The sequence below is a fragment of the Lonchura striata genome, chromosome Z (genome assembly GCF_050655825.1).
Source record: "Lonchura striata isolate lonStrDom1 chromosome Z, ASM5065582v1, whole genome shotgun sequence".
Taxonomy (NCBI): domain Eukaryota; kingdom Metazoa; phylum Chordata; class Aves; order Passeriformes; family Estrildidae; genus Lonchura; species Lonchura striata.
This window is the reverse complement of record NC_140740.1, coordinates 18,559,965-18,574,768: the sequence shown is the minus strand read 5'-3', so window position 1 is coordinate 18,574,768 and position 14,804 is coordinate 18,559,965. Positions and strand designations below refer to the sequence as shown.

The 14,804-nt window shown below is 37.0% G+C and overlaps 1 protein-coding gene across 10 annotated transcripts in view; it reads right to left on the bottom strand.

Annotated features, from left to right (window-relative positions):
• Positions 1–14,804, bottom strand: part of KIAA0825 (KIAA0825 ortholog) — a 238,784-nt gene that overhangs the window by 22,842 nt on the left and 201,138 nt on the right. Inside the window, exon 21 of one of the 10 annotated variants that reach the window (XM_085568055.1) lies at positions 1–14,804. This exon is cut by the window's left edge and continues 16,280 nt beyond it; it is cut by the window's right edge and continues 69,023 nt beyond it. The exons of the other annotated variants lie outside the window; for them this stretch is intronic. The gene's annotated coding sequence lies outside the window, so the exon portion shown is untranslated. 10 annotated transcript variants of the gene reach the window in all.

The window sequence follows — 14,804 nt, the reverse complement described above, 5'->3', positions numbered from 1 at the left end:
TGAGGAGCTCAGAAAATCGGGGTCTGGTAAAAAATAACCCAAACTGTCTCCTTATAAGAGAATTGGCAATTCAATTCTTTGGTCTTCTGTATGGAGATTTCCAGTAGCATAATAAACCCACGCACCTGATTTTTTAATTCCTTATTCTCAAAACAGCCACATAGAGAAATGTATCTCTATTTGCAGACTAAAAAAACAAGAAACAGACAGATTACAGGGACCCAATGTTAACAGTCTTCTAAACTGTATTCTGGTTTTCACTGAAGAAGCAAAGGAACAAAGTAATTCTTCAGCTCAGTTTTTCCCTTGTGTTCTATTTGTTCTCTTTGCTGCAAATGGTTTCATTAGAAAAAAAGAGGCATTATGTTCATAAAGATCACTTGGGACAATTTTACTCTGTTATTAGAGAGATCACTAAAGAGATGTTTGCTCTGGCTTCCCCATCCCTCCTGGTCACAATGTCAGGTGAGCTCCTCTGAAACTGGGCAGTATTTCGGCAGCGGGTGAAGCTGGTGAGGCAGAAATTCATTTCCAGAAGTCAATTTCAAAGGAAGAATATTTTATAAGGAATCTCAGCACATGAATATTGGGATAGGTCAGAAGTTTTGTCCATCTTTCCTGGTTCTTCAGAGCTTGTATTCCAGGAGCTTTCTGTCCAGCCTGAGCAAAAAGAGAGGTATCACCTAGCATGTCTGGGCATTGCTAGCAGATTCTGTCTTTTCAGACAAAAATAGGATAGCATACAGAGTAATTTATTTGAACTATTTTGTAGGACTTTCACTTTTCATTGTCTTCCAACTATATGATTGTTGATTTCCTATGGGATGTCTACTTTGTTATTTCCTCCTCCTCAATCCATCCATGTTTGAAATTCACAGACTCATAGAATGGTTTGGGTTAGAAGGGATCTTAAAGATCATCTCATTCTACCTCCCATTTTGGGCAGAAATACATTCCACAAAACTGGGCTGCTCAAAGCCTCAACCATCAAACTGCTACCTTGACATTCCTCTTTTTCCTTTTCCCCTCTCTTTCTCTTCAGTCTTTTCTCCAAATGCTTAAGGGGCAAAAGGCAAAAAGACCTGTCTCCCTCTATACACATATTATTTTGTGTGTGTTTACAAACAGAAGGATAAGAACGTAGCTACAGATCTCAAAAAAACAAAACTCAGCTGCAGTTTTAGCAATCAGCACTTTCACTAAGCCTACATAAATTCTAATGTTTACAGAAATACCAAGACCTCCTTGAATCCTCCCAAAGATTAATTAGAAAGTCAGTCTTACAGATTTTTCTCTCATGTATAGTCATCTTGTGGACCTTACCATTAAGAACTAATAAATAAATACTTAGTTAAGTATAAACTGGTTGATAGGTGGTGAAAAGGAGTGGGTTTTAAGCAAAAAGGCTATCCTACCATGTTACTTTGGTGGACAAAACAATACCAAATAAAAATAAGTTATTCAAGTGCCTGGTATTATTAATCATTCAGAAAAACTCACTATTATATTTTGTATATTACTGCAACATGCAAGAAGTACAGAGCTACATACAGGGTACACTGTTTTCACATTATTTTTGCATTAACAAAAAACCCAGGAAATCTACAAAAGCAATGATCTAGTATAAACAAACTACATATACTTTATGTCAAAATATATCTGTATATTGAAAGGTAATGTTATGCTTTTATCATTCAACCATTGTATTCTCATTGTCCCTCTAAGGATCATTATGTGATACAGTTACCTTGAAGGAGTACAGGGGAGCCAGATGCCCTTTTAAAGCAAGATGAACAGTATACTAATTTACTGACATCATTAATGCTTCCCACAGATTCCCTGGCACATTAAATGCTATATACTTGCCTCTGTCTTGCACAGCATGATAATAAACCATTATCAAACTTAACTTTTTTGTACACAAACTTCCCGACATAATACACAAAGAGCAAGGTCAAGGCTATCTAAAAGCCATAATAGATCCAGTTCTACCCCTGTGATTTGCATTTTCTCAAGTAAGTTTTAATTTTAAATGATTAGAAGAGAAATAAATATAATTTGTACATACATAATCAAATACGCATTTGATCATTATATTTGAGGTTACTTAAACCATATTAAAAGACATGCGAGCCTTTGACTTGTTCTGAATAAATGAAACATTATCTTAGTAGACTAAGCAGAACAATTTTTTTAAAGTGTGATATGGGAAAACCTTAATTTTGTCATTTATGTATCTTGCGATATAAAATCCTTGCTTGTTTAAGTACAATTTTTTTTGTGTGTGTTTAGGCAAAGGATGGGGCAACCATGGGAGGTTTTTTCCAGCACAAGCCAGGCAGGAGAGATGCCTACTTTACAACTTTCCTGGAGATAAAAGGAACTTTGCTTCTCTGGTTCTTTCTTCTCTTTTTGCTCTGTCCAGGGCAATGGGCAATATGAAAAGAAAGTGCAAACCCCCACAACAATGGAAGCAATGTTTAGCTTCAATTCAGAGCATTCAAGAACTTCTGTTTAAGAGAATATTTGACTTTAAATACAGACTGCAGAATTTCTTAGCAACAAAAAACACACTTAAAAAACAAGTAGATTAAACTGTACACAACATCCTTAGAGTCAGATATTAACAGTATTTCAATTTTTTTTTCTACAGAAATAAAAAAAATTATATAATTGATAAAATTAACGAGACAGGTTTGCTATATCCTTTATAATAAAATATCCACCTGTGTTCTGAAATAGCATGGGATGTCAGGCACTAAGCACATCAGTGGGTCTTGGCAAAAGTAAATTTAAATAAGATATGTAGGAAGCACATGAATTCATTATGCACTGGTAGGAAGCACATTAATTCATTTGACCTGTCAGCTGATATTTGAAGGGGGCATGCCCAAGCTTTGATAAATCCTCATGCTACTTTTATTATTTAACATCTTTAAAAATCTACCCCTACTGAAAGCATCCTTAATATTTCACTTATTTCTTCTTCTAATCTCTTTTCTGTACCTGGAGTTATGTGATGGAAATTATATTCCTGGATTTCTCACATGACTGCATTTTAATCTTTCTTTTGTTTCAATGCACATTTTGACAGCACACAAATTTTGTGAGGAAATGCCTGGGCTGATACTTTGAACCGATTCACCACCCAAGTGGCTGCATTTGGGCTAAATGAGGTGTGAAGAGCCTCATCTAGGACCATCTCTGTCTTTCTTCATGTAGCCTCCGAATGGCAGCTTCAAAAAATGATTTGCCACCACCCATCAATAGAAAATAAATTATTACAATTCTCTCTTGTCAATATGCTTGTCTTTACTTTGGCTGGCCTAATGATTGGCAGCTCAAAGGGAACATTTCCAGCCTTTCTGGAGGATGATTATGACTGAGCACACTACTCCTCTATGCATCTTGGCCAGTAAAAACATTCAGGAAAAGCAAATTATTTCAATGTTTGGCATCGATGATTAGAGCAATAGCCATAAACGCTAGAGAAGTTTATATTTGACAGTCAAGACTGTTCAGTTTGGACATTTATCTTATCATTTTATTGCCTCTAGTAAGTGCAAAGTTGCAGCATTCATGTATGTGCAAAGAATATGCCAGAACACAATAATATGAGTGAGGAGACAGACTTCAGAAAGATCACAAATCTTTGAGGCAGAGAAAAACTATATTTAAAGTGAAAATAAAATTATAATTGCTTTTACAGTTATTTTCTCAGACATATAAATATGTTTGAAAAAATATGACTGCATAGCTGTTTAAATGGCTTCTTACTTAAAATATTTATGAATTTTAAAAATAAGTTGTAGCTGACCACTTTGGATGAACCCTGTAACTGAAAACAGCTTTTAAAAATCCTTTTGTTTTCCTTAGGGCACAGAAAATAAAATTATAGGAGTATTTTCAACAATGGCCACATACACTCTAGTTTAAAAAAAAGCTGCATATTCAAAATCACCATTAAGGGATTCAAGTTTCGCTAACTGAGCACTTGGAACAGTTAAGGGGGAAATCATTTTGTAAATGATGAACTTAATTGTTACTTGGGATACTGGATTATTTTGTTTCTTTTGAAGGTAGAAATTAGGTGAATGTTATGTCTGCACAATACAATCATAAAATATTAGCATTTTTGTTAGAAGAGTGGTGCCAGCCGATAACCCATCAGACATCAAGTGCCACAGAAGCAGAGCACGGAATGGATGCTAGGCTAGCAAAAGCACTTGACCTATGATAAGGTATCTGCACCCAGCCCTTGCAACATCTAACATACTCTCAGGGTCATGACTCTCATCCAGAGTAAGCCATGTTAACTACCTGCCACGGGTTGGAAATTATATTCCCCAACATTAATAACAGAGTGTACAGGACAGGTAAACGATTAACGTGGGAGTATCCAGCACATGAAACCAACACTCGCTCCACTGTGCTACCCGACTGGCCCTCTCCTGCCAAACACCTGCACATGATGTGAGGTGGAACAGAATAATCACAGGGTCCTGGGCATGCCCCTCCCGGCCCCTCCTGGCTACTGCAAAAAGAAACTTGTTCTGGCCGAAATCCACAGAACAGTCACAGCAAAGTGTGAATTGCCAATGGAACTGTGCTCCTTGAAGGAATGAGACGCTTACACTTCGCAGGAAAAGCTGAACATGTGTAGACTAAAGACTCAACAATAAGAAGACAAAGAAAGAAACTAAAGAAAACAATTTATTTAAATCTCACTAGAATTAGCTGTGGTTGTGTTCATAAGTGAAATAAATGAAGAAATTATATATAAACCATAACACAAAAGGTAATTTTTTCTTTATCTATTAAGACTGTACAGATATGTAGTCTGTTGCATAACTGGGGATGAAAACTGAGCTAGAAATTAAATTAAAGATTAGGACAGATATTACATGGATAGGTATTTTCAAATACGTATTAACTAAACAATTTCAGTAATCTGAAGTTTGCAGTGAGAGAGAAACACCTAGACAAAAGATATATTAATGAGAAATTAAATCCTTTCTCTATTTTTAAAAACACTCTTTGAACTGCCTGTCCAGAATATTCAGTGTCCTGGTTTCTGTTCATCCTACAAAAGACTAACTTATTTACAAGAGCTTTCTCCTCTCATCTGCTATGACAATGCTACAGTGTAAACAGACATTTAAAAATTTTTGCACAGATTGAAAAAGCTTCTTAGAAGTTTTAAAGTCGGGTATGTGAAAAATGACTGCTCACTTTAACATTTTAGAAGGTTCATTAAACCTTAACAAATACAACAAAGGACTGAATAAGGAAAAAGGACAGCGCTGGCAGCATGGAACTAAACTGTCATGTGCTCACGCAAAAAATGGCAGCTCCACCTTCTATACCCCTGGGGCTGCATTAGGGAACCCTGGCCTTCCCAAGGTCTGTCAGTCAACTTTTCCTCGCAATCCATCATGGAGACTGCTTTCCTGCAGTTTGATTGGAGGCCAGGTGTTGCACGCCACAACCCCCCAGAAACAAACTTTTCCCTTCCCAGCTGCCCCCTGCAAGGGGCACATGGACATGCTTCCTCTCCACCTGTCCTGGACAACCCAGGCTGTCTGGTAGTAACAACACAGAGCAGGGGAAGGGGACTAATGGGAGAACAGAGGATGTCTAAACAACAAACCACAGAAACATAACCATACACCAATAAAACTTCTCTTAACATACACATAATATTCATCCCCTAATTGCAAGAGCCAATTGCCTATCTATAACAGGTATGTAAAAAAGTTTGAAAATATTGGTACTAATAGAAACTATTAATTTTAGTAATTAAGTTCTACTTAGTTTTGTCTTTTTGGGCACAGAACAGAGATAAATCTCTTATTTCAGCATTCAATGAATTTATATCTAACTTACCACACATTTTAAAGCTTGCATTATTATAATTATTGTGTATTTTCTCTCATGCTTTTCTCTTGCAGGCATCACTGCCCAGATGCTTCACAAACACTAAGCCAATATTTTTAAAATATTTGAAACAATGTTTACAACATTTAAAAATAACTAAAACATTTTAGAAAATATTTAGCCAATATATTTTTAGAGGAATAGACATTACCCTATTTAATGTATCACTAAACTAGAACAGGGATTAAAACCAAATTTGACTTCCTAGTTTGGGATACCTTTAACACATTATTGCAGAATATCTGGCACCACACAACAGTTTCCTTTCTGAAAGAACATCTCACAGTGGTTTAATCTACTGATGAATGCTCATGTCTGTTCCAAGTAATATATCATAATCTCTGTTTCCAGTAGCCTGATCTGCACACTGTACAAACTCTGTCCCAAGTTGGCAAGAGTGGAAGAACTCAGCATGCCATTCCGTCACCAGGATACCACCTCTTTCTGCAGCAGCCTGCCCCTTTCACACATTCCAGCCTCAGGAGCAAAGAAGCAGAGGTTATTCACACAGCAGCTTGGTTCATTGTACAATCTCAGTCCAGCAACAGCACAATCTATACTCTTCACAGAGTGAAGGTATAATTATATGAAAAGAAAGTACTGAATCCTGTAATTACAGCTCTCTCATGCTGTATGCAGAAAATGCTCATGTCAGGGTATCAGCTCTGCAGTACTCTATACAGATGTATGTATCTGAGGATAATACATTTTTTATAAGCATACAAGATTACAAATCAAATATCTAATTAAATATTTGGGTGAGCATTTAACTTTATATGGTAATCAGATATACCTGAATTGGAATTTTATAGCTTCATATAGCAGAATTTTCTAAAAATTATCCAGTACAGTAATTCTTCTGTCTCCTGACATAACAAACCAAAATGTTACATATTCTCTTCCTATTATACTTTCATAATACATGCTATTGTCATCAGAAACATAATAGAAAGACCTTACTGTGCATACATTATTTCCTTTTGATTAAACAGGTGCACTAGAATTAAAATAATTTAAAATCATAATTAAATGCCCCGTTTTTTCATTGCCTTTTCTTATAAACACATTTTGGCAATTAAATTATGAAAGGAAACTTTTTTTCCTCCTTTTTGAGAGTAAGATTTCTAAATAATGAGAATAGTCAGACTTACTCAATCTGGAAAGCTGGAAGACCTTACCCAGACTGATCTGGTTGTATTGTTCATAAAGTGAATTACTCTTGCACATTATCCGGAGTTTTACTTTACTCCTTTACAATACTTTTGACTTGCTGAAAGTTGCTTATAATTTTTAGGTTTCTAGATCAAATAAAAATGAGAGTTCTAAAACACTGAGGTGAAAGATTAATATCCACATTATAAAGAAAGTTTATTACAACAAAGGAGAGGGGAATTGGTAAAGCATGGCTAAATACTTTTGTAGTAAGAAGTTGCTACAGTAGAATCCAATATATTTTAAGTAATTTAATATGAACACAACCCAATACCCTGTATGTCCAGAAATTATTGGAGAACTTAGAAATTCTAAACTATGTTCTAGAAGGCCTACGTTTCATAGTTAAATGCTCCACATTGCTTTCTCACAGGTTCAAAGTAAAGTCTTTTAGAAACATCTGGAAGGTAACAACAAAACAATCAACAGAACGTATTATTTACTTTTAAAGGATAGGCCAACATGGCAGCAGTCCAACCACAAAAGGTGGGCGCAATCTCACAGTAAGATAACACACACTGGGTCTGCAGTGAGGTAACACAATTAATGCTCAGATATTGTGGTCATACATATGCAGGGTTTAAACACTTGAACAGCCTCTGGCTGGCTTTGTAGTGCTCTGACTTGCACTACAAAACAATAAGAAACTAAAAATGAAATAGTCACTATTGAAGATGTACACATGATAATATTTTTGCACTTACTTTAGTTAATGAAAAATACCTTACACTTTTATTAGAAAAACCATTATCCACCCCCATCAAAGAATAATTTTGGCTTTAAGGTTTAGAGAAAGGCCATCATCTCAGCTTCTTCAATGGCAAATGCTACTATTTCAGGGTGTCTGACTCTACATGCCACAAGTTTAATTCACCTATCTGCCTTTGGGTACCTGTCACAGCCACCTTTTTCTAAAGCACACTAGTTAGCAAATAAAAATGAAAAAAATTAAATTGGAAAAAACTGTTTGTTTTGACAATAAAAAGTATCAGTGGGTTTTGTAGGACTGGCATGACAATTATAAGAAGGATAAATAGCCATGAAAATGATTGTTCCCATAACTGGACTTCACTAACAGGGTAGTAGAGTGCATAAGCAATATCACGTGATGAATATATGCCAGCAAAACTCCTTGGAAAGGAAGTAACACAGGTTATATAGGCATGCAAGAATGACCTTGAGAATGGCATTTACAGAGGCACCAAAAATTCGTTGTAACATTTAAGTCTTTTGCAGAAAATTTCAAGTTATGAAAGATGCAAGCATGTGCTTATGGAAAAAAACCTCCTAAATTATAAGTAGTTAAAAGAAATAAATTACAATGATTTATTCTAGAAGTATTCAGGTGATTTTCAAATAAATAAGAGTTCTTGAAAAGCAGTACACAATCTTAGGCTATTCAGCCATCAGTATTTTCCTAAGTATGATTTTTAAAACAAACCATTAAATTACTATTTTCCATTTAATGAATTTTAATGGTGTGTGGCTATCAAATCCCTTATACCAAAAACTGAAGGCAACCATGTTGCTTATGTATACATCTCTATACATGTACTACAAACATACATTTGAAACACCACCATAAAACATTTACTTGTAAAAAATACCTTGGGTTTGAAAAAGATCAATCTTTTTTATGATTTGAAAAGGTAACTATAGTGTACTGTGCTCAGTAGTTCTGAGCAAAAGCTCAGATATTAAAACTACTTAATCACAAATCTCTTTTAAAGGATAAAGCTACCTTCTTTAATTATTACACTGAGGATTTTGTAATTCAACAATAAAGTTCTAGTAATAATTCTGTCTAGAAGAAATTTGCATGTTTGAAATTGGAGACATTTTAAAATACCACAGTTAAATCCTGACTGTAAGAGAAAGTTCTTTTTTATATTTATTTCAGCTTCTAGCAGGTGGCCTTATTTTTTCAATAGTCACTAACTCCATGTATCTCATTTGAAGCAGCTATGTCCAACCTATAATTATTTTCTTCTAAGTAGAGTAATTCATGGTTAATTATTCAAAATGATTCTTCTTCAAAATCAAAGGCACTTCTTGCCATGGCACTTTTAAAATGCATATTATAAATAAAATATTCCTCAATGCAAATTTTTGCAAGAAGAGAGTGTCTATTTTGCCTTCCTAAAATAGCATTAAAATCTTTGTATAGAAGTAAGGACTCTGAGAATACCAAAATCATACACAAAATTATTTGCTGCTGGGTAGGTACACATTTTCCATGCACATTGTCCTGCATAGGATCTGTGTCTTTAACTGGTAGTGACCAGACCAGAGTGTTTTTCTGTGCATAAGATTGCCCCAGCAGTAATAAGGAATATCCTGAGACCTTAAAAGCACTGCAAGAACTTAGGTCTTCCTCCAGTGTAATGTAAGATATGAACTACAACTTTGCTTATTCATAGTTAATGTAAACTTCATTTGATAAAATACAGCCACTTTACATGACTCAGGCTACAGACAGATGTCACTGAAGCCCTGAAATTCATAAATGGAGGTTATAATAAATATGGACAGAGTGTTTACCAAAGCCTATAGTAAAAGGACAAGGGGTAAAAGCTTCAAGAGGATAGATTTAGATTAGGTAACAGGAAGAAATTCTTTACTGGGAGGACAGTAAGACACAGGAACAGGGTGCCCAGAGAAGCTGTGTATGTTCTATCCCCAGAAAAACACAAAGATGGGGCTTTGAGCAACCTGGTCTTGAACAAAGTGTCCCTGCCTATGGCAGTGGGTTAGAACTAGACAGTCTTTAACGTTCCTTCTCACATTCCAATTCCATTCTTCTTTGCATTTTGAAGTGCTGCAGAAAAGGTTGAATAGTTACTCACTGTCTCCATAAAGATTCTCTTCTGAAGATGTTTAAGAATGAATTGGTGACTGTACTGAAATTATTCCTTCATTTGGCTGTCCCAGTTGGTGAATGCTGCTCTTCCTCTTCTCTTGTGGCATGATATGAATACTCTTATTTTTCACGGCTGAGTCCATCAGATAAATTTGATTAAAACTAGCTGAGAATTTCAGGAGCTCTGTCCTGCAGATTTCAGTAATTATATGATTGGCTGAATTTTACTGTTAGCCAGTGCACAGTTATCTCTAAATTTAGAAGGATTTCACCATTTATATCAAGAGATAAAATTAGGTCCCAATTTAATAACTTTGCTTTGAAAGCCAATAGCATGCTACATTCCTACAAAATATATTTGAACTGTGTATTGCAAAACAGTGTAATCTGCATGAGCAGAGATTTGACACCAGTGGTAATAGTGGAACATTCTTGCAGTGCCTTGATGGATGTTTCCAGGCTCTTCAGAAGGAATATGCAGGGCAGAAGGGATCACATTGTATGTAATGGAAGGAATGGAATGTATGGAGCTCACAGCTGGCAATAGCACAGTTGAGAGTTTTGGGTAAGAATCTAGGGGCAAAAAAATAATGGTGATATCATCATAGGAGTCTACTATAGACCTCCCAGGCAGGACAATAACACCGACAAACTGAGGAATTAAGGGACACCTCAAGCCATCTGCCCTTGTTCTTGCCAAAAATTAACTGGGAGCATCACACAGCTGGTAATACCCAGGCCATAAGATTCCACAGGAACCTGGATGACAGCTTTATGGAACAGGTCCTGAGAGATCTGACTCAGGAAGATGCCCTCCTTGACCTACTGCTCATCTAAAGGGCAATGTGCTCTCATGCAATGTGCTCTCATGCAATGTGCTCTCAATGTAACCTCATAAGCAATGTGGAGATTGGCAGCTGTCTTGGCCACAGTGACCACGAGGTAATTGAGTTTAGAAACTTTGTTGAGAGGAGGAAAAGTGCCAGGAAAACCTCAGTTTTGGACATGAAGTGAGCAGACATCAGGCTGCTCAGGATACAAGTGAGTAAAGTGCCTGGGAAAATTCTTTCGCAGTTGCTAGGGTCTATCACTGCATTTTTTAAACATCACCTCCAACGGGCACAGGAGCAGCAATTCACAGATGCTGGAATTCAAGCAGGCAGGGAAGAAGGCTGGATTGGCTGAACAAGAATTTTCTTGTTCAAGAAGAAAATTAAGCAAGTAGATTTTCTTGGAAAAAAGCAAGTAGAAACAAGGTCAGATGACACAGGAAGAATACAGAGATGCTGCTGCCACTGTAGGGAGAACATTTGTGTGATCAAAACTCAACCAACAGCACTGAAGCTGGCCAAAACCATGAGGGACAATAAAAGGAGTTTCTTCAAATACGTTAATGAGAATAGGTAATATAAAAACAACATTGGCCCATTACAGGATGAGGATGGTCACCTCACAAACAGGGGTATGGATAAGTCAGAGGTGTTTAATGCATTCTTTGGTCTCTGTCTTCAACATGGATGATGGACCAAGGAGACCTCAGTGCCCTGAGCTGGAGAACCACAACTGTGAGAATGACCAACTCCCAGCTGATCCTGAAATTGTGTGCTCTACCGGGATCACTACAAATCTATGGGACCTGCTAGGATTCATTCAAGAATCCTCAGAGCTAGCTGATTTCATAGGAAAACCTCTTTTGATGATTTTTAGGTGGTCTTAGGAATCCAAGGGAGATGTCCCAGCTGACTGAAAGCTGGTGAATCTTGCACAGTTAAGAAGGACCCCAGAAACTAAAGGCCTGTCAGTGCCTCACTTCAATGCTAGTTAAAGTTACAGAAAAGATTATTCAGGAAAGTATTGAAAACCACCTGAAAGACAAGTCATTGGTCAGCATGGCTTCATGAGAGGAAAGTCCTGCTTATGAAACCTGACTTCTTTTTATGACAATATAACCCACCCAGCTGACCAAGGGAAGCCAGTGGAGGTAATCCTTTCAGATTTCAGTAAAACTTTCAACGCTCTCTCTCACAGTATCCTTCTGAAGAAAATGTGCAGCACACAGCTGGATAAACACATCATGGGATGGGTGAGCAACTGGCTCACAGGAGAGGCACGAAGAATAATGGTGAATGAGGTGACATCACACTGGTGACCTCTCACCAGTGGGGTTCCACAGGACTCCATCTTTATTTACAGCTGCACAATAAACTGCAATGACAAGGCAGGTAAACACACTTTCAAGAAAAACAGATAAGCTCTTGTCCCAGAATTCAAGTAAACGTGGGCTGGTACTATTTTAGAACATGTCTGAGTTATCAAGCATCTGAAATATTACTAAGTCCTATAAGAGTCTGCTGTAGAACAGAGTTTTCTCTATATATATATATATTTTTTTTTTTAAGTAAACTGAAATCTTTTGTGGCAAAAATGCAATTAATTTCATTTGGAGACACTGAGTGAACACACTCCAGCACACACATTTTAAACTTCTTGATCCAAGAAGTTATTTCTTGGCCCACTCCAGAACCTACCCAAAAATAATAACAGCAAAGCATAAAAAAAAGCTGCCTGCAAAAATTACCATGTACAAAGTTATCAGTACAAAGTTTTCCTCACAATTATGAAGGCCAGATAAAAAACAGGGCTTGTAAGTCCAATATCCTATCTTGCAAGTATTTTTTCATAATGATGCACACACAAATGATGCACGGACCTGCCTTTGAATCTGGCCCTAAATCCACAGATTAGCACACTTTTAGCAGCTTTGTAGAATAGCTGTATGGTACCCAAATATAAGGATTTGCTACTCATCTGCCACCTCTTTCTGACAGTTGCAGACTGTCACAGTTTTCCTCCAGCCCCCCTAAATACTTATCTTAGGCTTCTTCCAGTGAAAGTTTGCCATTAACACAGATTTTCCACAAAGACGGCATCATATAAGCAGTATATTTTAAACAAATTCATTTGACTTTTTGTTACTAGAAACCAAGTACTTTGGAACAAGGAAAAATAATCACTTTGTAGAGTTTGATTGCTTTTACTCATGGCCCCTACTTATCTATGCAGATCTGAAAGCCTTCCACTGCTATGCTGTAGTGACATCACTGCAGTGACATCATTGCCTCACATTTAGCCTCTCTGAGAAACACCTTTCAGCCATCCCCAGCCGGCTGACTGGAACCCTCTAGGGGCTCTAGACTTGAACAGCCTCTAGAATTGTCTATGATACTTAATCAGAATCATGTACTTATTATGATCCATTTATTGAGAGATGCCTCTGCCCAAATTAAGATGCAAACAGGATCACATGCCACAGTCAATAAAATGGATTCTATTTAACAGTAAATATGAGGTAGAGAGATAGAAAGTAATGGGGGTGGGGGAAGGAGAGGAAGAGAGATAGAGGGAGATTAATCAGAAGACACCACTCCATGGATCCAGTAGCATCCCATTGGTCCTTCCTCATCCTGGGCTTCTAAGTGGTGGAGGTCCCTGGAATTTCTCTTCTGGGGCTACCACCTTACCAAGTTCCTGTTATCTACAGGGTGTAGATGCTCTTCTTGAAACTTGTGGTGATATGTATATAAGCAGGTGCTTCCTTTCCCATAGTTTGCCACACTAGGAATTTTTGCCAGGATGTATTAACTGGGATGCCCATACCAGATCTCACCTCTGCTAGGCCTGAAAGTAGCACCTTCCTGCTCCAAATTAATCTCTTCTGTGCTTATCACAGCTGTGGTAGCTGCTCTTATGGCAAATTCCTGCTATGGCCTTTGACAGTGTTTTAAGCAATTGTGATCTTTAAGTCTCTCACAATATTATGATAATAAAATTAAGTAAATTACCTGTTACTAATAAATTAAAATAAAAAGGCTATGCCAGACATTTCCAGGGACAGAGCACCGAGACTGCAACTCCCAGAACTTCTGCTGGATCATGGCTGTAAAGAAAGCTCTGCAACCAAACACTTGACCATGTTCAGTACTGCTGGAGACTAGCAATCATTTTGACTAGTGGTCTAACAAAACCCTGCTTTACAAGAGCTGTTTATTTTCTGGTATACCAGCCTGAAGTAGCATTTTTGTTTAAAAAGGCTTCTTTTGCATTTACTCCTACTGGTTCAACCAAAATTCTGTCCTAACCAATCTTTCTCCAGTCAAAAATCTCATCCTACTGTAGCACGTATGACCAGGGATCTTTTAATTTACACTGGCCTCCAATAAAGTTTTCTACCTTAGCAGAAGGGTTTCTCTCAAAATCATACTCAACTCCCAGTGCAGAAAGAGGAAAATCCCTTGAAAATCCCTAAGAAACATAAACCAGAAAAATAAAGATCTATGCTTTGGTTCCTTTCCACACACTGATGAAGGCTGACAGGAACTAAATAATCCCCAAACTGACATATACAATACATCTAATTTCCAGAATAAAGTAATCAAGATTCAAAGGGAGAAAAACTTATACAGGAACTTCTTCTATCTTTTATATGGAGAAACTGTCTATTTAATAGGGTATGCTGTATTATAATGTCTGTCATTGTTCAGGATATGAAGTCTATCAGTGATAAAGAAAAATCCCCTTATTTTTCTGCTTACTCAGTTTTTTGTCTTGTTTTGTATTTGTTACCTTGCCTCTTTGCTTTCTGCAAGGAGACTAACCCAGGATTGTTTTACAAGGAAGTCTGACAGTACTGACATGAATTGCACCAACACAACAGCAGAAGAAGCACAGATTTGGGAAGGAGTAGATCCTCCAGTGGTGGGATCCTTACTAAGAGAAATGTTAATAGAATCATATA